We start from the raw sequence: 4593 nt of genomic DNA on the forward strand, positions 1-4593 counted from the left end.
GCGTCACGGCGTCCAGTCAAGCATCTGAAGTCAACAAGTGTATCCGTGTGGTCTGCGGTCACCCTGTGGTTTGTGCCGGATCAGGAGGGCAGAGGTCTGCTAGTGAGCAGCGGCAGCTGTCGCTTTCAATGTTCTGGGCAGTCGGATGTTCTTCACTTCGGAGCTTTTGGTTTCATTCAGAGGACGGATCAGATTCTTGAGCTATCCTGTATCCTTAATAACTGTTGACCGGGATTTTGTGGCGATTAAGGTGCGATTCATTCTTTATGGTACTGACAGATGCTGATGTAAAACTGATGTAAAAGCGAGGACACTGACAGCCGCAGACTCCAGACAGCACAAATGCAGATGGATAAGTTCATAATACAAGTTCAGTATAAGCTCATCTGGGGTTGAATACCTTGCTCAAGGGGACCTGGCACGCCCCTGTGCTACAAGAACACCTTCCGTGGTTTTTCTGCACTGGGGTTTGAACCGAGAACCCTCCGTTCACTCGTTTGGTGCACAAGCTGAAAGGCGTAAAGTTTAATGTGGTCATGTGATTTTTTTTTAATGCTCTCATTGTTGTGGCGACGTCGCTTCGCTACATTGAGAATTCCAGTTTCCAGAGTCCAGAGTCAGTCACAATAACACCATCTGATTTAAGAGAAACACACTGGAACCATTATTCTTCTGTATATGATCCCACAAGAGACAATTACCAGCAAACACTGACAGATTCCTCCTTTCTTTCATGCACACCAACATTTAAAGACTTTCTGAACATGATAAATAAATCTTTTGATAATGAGGCGACTGGGCCATCGCTTTGCAGCACAATACTTTGAATAAGCCGTTTTAAATTGAAGGAAATAACCTTGCTGTTTGCTCTTGGGCGCAGAATAGAGTAATGTGGGAAGCTAGTTTGCCATAAATTTAATCTGCTAGCGCTGGGACTGCGGTGCTGTGATGTCAAGGTGAGGAATGCAGACTGGAACCTCCACGGCGTCCGCTACTAATGATCAGATTTTCTGGGCAAATGTATGTGGAGGAGGGGGATGAGTAACGCTCCCCTGGAGGTATCACAATGGGGACGGCCTCCCATAGCACGCCGTCACACAGTTAAGACTGGTCCTATTAACCTCACACTGGAGATTGTATTATTCCAAGAACAGAAAAAAGGAACGTGGAAGAATGGATAAAGAAGCTTAATGAGGTGGTGGCTCCATCTTTGCTAGTACTGTATAGTGGATTAATGTGAATAAAATTCCTGTTTTGACTGTGGTGTTTCGGGAAATTCACTATGTCAGTCATGTTCCATGGCCCCTGACACCACTGGCAGCCTGTCAGAATAAGATTCTTTAGGTTTTGCTTTAGCATCAAAACTAGCGCTGATTCTTTTGTAAACTGCATTCTATGATTATGTTTTAGTGCAGTTAAGCTCTGTAGAACCCATGCTAATATTGAAGCTGATCAGCAGTAGAGCGTGGAGAGTGGCTAAGATCGTAACAGACTGTATCTGTTACCTGTTAGCGGTAGCACTAAATGGCTCCTCCAGTATTAAACGTGACAACCAGCTGTTTTTAGGGAACTGATTAGTGATGGCGACTACAGGGCGCTGAAAAAGTCAGACTTCATCAGTCATCCGCAGCATCATTAAAAACATAAAACAGCAAGAGATTGGTTGGAGATGTCTCTGGAGATTCCGAATCATATCGTGTGGAGTGGACTTGGATACTGTAGCAGCAACAGAGGCAGTGCCAAACACTCTGCAGTGGTCCTGAGCTGATGCACAAGGTTAGCTTACTGCAACCACTGCTGTCCTGAGCAAACACCTGCTAAATGGCCCTCCTACCAGAGAGATTTCCATTTTCCTTTAGCAAACAGTGACACCTCATGCCCTCTTGCTCCCACTAGACCCTTCCATCTTTTAAAACAGTTTGCTCAGCCTCTAATTCCCCTTTCTTCTGGACAAGAAGCAAAATAAATAGGCGAAACGTACGACCACATTATTTGTGCGATTTTTGTGCCAAATAAATAGGCTACGATAATTTTCCCATCTGATGAGGTGCGCATCACATCTTACTGGTGTAATGTGCCAAATCAACCCCCGGTAGTGTGTGGGATACGTCACACTCCTTAGCATAATGGGATTACAGCTGCGCGAGCCTCTGAAAACAGCTAACCTTTTTACTGTAGCTATGGCAACAATGGCATTGTACACTGCTAATTTATCCTTGCAATTAAAGACTAAGGACCTCCACAGCAACGTTGCACACCTTTAAATACCCCCTTTCCTGCCCCGGGCGTGCAAAATAACAACCGTGCCCAGGCTTTTGCCAAAACACTCTTAGCGTGCTTAAAAACGCCGCTTTCTCTGTAATCTGAACCGTAACAGTGATGGTATGAGTACAGCACAGGTTACTATGGTAATATAAGAAGGCTTAGGGAGAGAATCTTGGAACTAGCTTTCATTCCGTCTTGTACTGTCTTCCTCAAAGTCCTGCCCTGTTGTCCAGTTCTGTGTTTTATATGTTCCACTTGAGCTGCTTAGTGCCTGTCATCCAAAAAGAGCAGATTTGAAAAAGGACACCGTAAACCATGAAAGAAATAAGAGATGGCTGCTTATAACAGATCCAGCCCATTTTCGCAGCATATTTTAAACCTAATCCCTCTCCAGCGGAGTGAGAAACTGACATGTTGCAGTGCATTTCATTTTTCAGCACGCTGTAAGTGCACTTTGCCTTGTCAGTGAATCTTCTGCAGCAGTACAGATGGTAGCGCGGGGTGTAAATTGTCAGAGCTTGTCAGGGATTTTTTTAACAAACAGCCGCGTGGTTATTGTAGAAAGTTATGAATTTTAATGCCGGATTGTTGGCTGCAAGTTATTATTATGCCGGTTGGCTTATAGCTCACAGAGAAGCTGCCTGACTGTGACTTAGTAACACTGACAAAGGATGCTTTTAAACCTGGTAAAATGTGAGAGGATAGTTGGTCCAAAAGCCAATTGGATCTTATCTTATCTGCCCTCCTGACCGCTGGTCCTGGCTGGACTCAGCAACGGTGCTTTCATGGTGCTTGCTTTGGCGGGCAGACGCACCAGGACTCTGATTCCAGTTTTTGTTTTATTCAGCAAGTGTAGAAGACGGTTCAGGCTTTCTGTCCACGCTTCCATGCTGGCTTCCTTCTCCCTTTTTTCACTGTACTCTGGCCCAAAGCTGATTCCACCTCCTGCAATTAGCACAACATGAAGCCACCGCTCTTTAAAGCAACCGAGATAACGACCATTTCTTCTCCAGCTCTAAGCTAACTCAGACTCTGTACAGGCGAGTAACGATAAAGGATTATATAAATAAAACCACCTGAAAAGCACAAGCAACTCTCCCCCTGCACTATCGGGCCGGCACGGCTCCATAAACAGACATTCTAACAGACTCTAACCGTTCGGAGGCACGATTGTCTTTAGCTGTCACTCAGGCTCCTCACACACCTGCAAAGACCAGATAAGAGTTTGTTTTGCTGGAACCATCACATCCTGCTGTATAATCTCCTCAGATAAGTTGGAAGTTAAGCAAACACTGTTTGAAAAGAGAGAACAGGCATCGCAGTAGCTGAACTCACCGAGTTAAAATATTTATCTCCAGCCTCCCATTTTCCAATAAGTACTGCGGAGATGCTGCCCGCTGACAGGCTCATCTGGCCTCCCACCACAGTCGGATGTTTTCTCAGGAACACTGAGCACAGCTTGATAAGTCGACAGCACAGTGCTGCAAATCTGATTTTGACACCCTGACTTCATTTGCAACATTACTGCAAACAGCGTGGCTCTCCTAAAATAATAAATTCATTAATGATTCCCCCTCCGTTCACGTCTCATGACTGGAACGGATCCAGCAACATGTTGGGAGTCGGCGTGAGAAGGTGGAACATCCCGCCAGCTTGACAACGAGTCAGCAAGAACTTCTTTTGGTTTGCAACAGACGAGGGCAGGGGAAAGGAATTTGTATGTCATGTAAAACAAGAAGCACACACACACACACACACACACACACACACACACACACACACACACACACACACACACCAAATACTTAATTACATCCTGCTGACAGATACTTAAACATCAGCTGGAGCTCTGCCTTCCTTTAATTCCTCCCATCAACATGCTGATATAAGATAAAAGATAAAAGCAGATAAAAGGAGACAGGTGACGTTTGTTTTCAGTTCATCGTGCGGCTCCCTCACCAGGAAGCTGAGGGTCATCCTGTCTCTTCATGCGGGCGTTTCCATGACGTTGGAGCTTTGATTTTGAAGCTCGCCCGAGCTCCGTCACAGTGGGGCGTTTCACTGAGCCAGATGTGCAGGAACATGTTTATCTGGTCGCTTAGCAACGGTCTAGCCTGGCTGCTTTTCACAAAGGAAGGTGTAATTGACAGAGAGCAGGTCAGTAAAGCAGGAGCTGCTCCAGCATCAGTTCTGTCACTCTTCCGCTAAAGAAACAGTGAACGTGTGATTGATGACTTGCATTGATCAAATATGGCCTTTATCACATTTATGGACTCTTATTAAATGTCCAGAAGTGTCCAGTGTGTGACTCCTGTCCATGTTTTGGTT

General features: G+C 45.4%; 1 long non-coding RNA gene across 1 annotated transcript; it reads right to left on the reverse strand.

The window, feature by feature from the left end:
* Window positions 1–2881: 2881 nt before the first annotated feature.
* Window positions 2882–3985, reverse strand: LOC115252675 (uncharacterized). The gene is made up of 3 exons (XR_003891003.1): window positions 3601–3985; window positions 3342–3469; window positions 2882–3210 (listed from the first exon to the last, which is right to left on the reverse strand). It is a non-coding gene; the product is annotated as an uncharacterized lncRNA (long non-coding RNA).
* Between the last annotated feature and the right edge of the window lie 608 nt (window positions 3986–4593).

This window comes from Takifugu rubripes, chromosome 15, assembly GCF_901000725.2.
Source record: "Takifugu rubripes chromosome 15, fTakRub1.2, whole genome shotgun sequence".
In the NCBI taxonomy this organism is placed as follows: Eukaryota; Metazoa; Chordata; class Actinopteri; order Tetraodontiformes; family Tetraodontidae; genus Takifugu; species Takifugu rubripes.